General features: G+C 51.5%; 1 pseudogene; it reads right to left on the bottom strand.

The window, feature by feature from the left end:
• Positions 1-220: 220 nt before the first annotated feature.
• Positions 221-670, bottom strand: LOC132009048 (immunoglobulin heavy variable 7-4-1-like; annotated as a pseudogene).
• Positions 671-674: the final 4 nt, after the last annotated feature.

Raw genomic sequence — 674 nt, 5'->3', positions numbered from 1 at the left:
CTTACACCAGGTAGCATGGCCAAAATTAACAAGACAATAAACAATATGTGTTGGAGAAGACGTGGAGAAAGGGGAACCCTCTTACACTGTTGGTGGGAATGCAAGGTTGTGCAGCCACTTTGGAAAACTGTCATAGAGTGTCTTTTAGCTTTCTTGTCCCTGTCACCTCCTCAGCCCAGCACAGATGAGCCTTCCACAGCATTTCTGACATGAGCAGGATGTGGGTTCTCACATCGTGTCTCTTGCACAGTAATACACGGCCGTGTCCTCAGAGTTCAGGCTGTTCATCTGTAGATAGGCTGTGCTGACAGAGGTGTCCATGGAGAAAACAAATCGACCAGAGAAGCCCTGGGCATACGTTGGATTCCCAGTGTTCATGTTGGATCATCCCAGGTACTGCAGGCTCTTTCCTGGTGCCTGTCACACCCAGTTCATTGCATAGCTGGTGAAGATGTATCCATATGCCTTGCAGGAGACCTTCATGGATTCCCCGGGCTTCCTTACCTCAGCCTCAGACTGCACCAGCTGCACCTGGGAGTGGACACCTGTGGAGAGGGAATAGGAGGCGATGAAGTCATGCTGACTGGCCCTGTTCCCCTCCTCTGCCAAAGGACTGAGGGAATCCCTTACCTGTAGCCAACACCACCAGGAAGAGGATTCTCCAGCTCCAGTCC

The sequence above is a fragment of the Mustela nigripes genome, unplaced genomic scaffold (assembly GCF_022355385.1).
Source record: "Mustela nigripes isolate SB6536 unplaced genomic scaffold, MUSNIG.SB6536 HiC_scaffold_3699, whole genome shotgun sequence".
Lineage (NCBI taxonomy): Eukaryota > Metazoa > Chordata > Mammalia > Carnivora > Mustelidae > Mustela > Mustela nigripes.
This window is presented reverse-complemented; position numbering and strand designations above follow the sequence as displayed.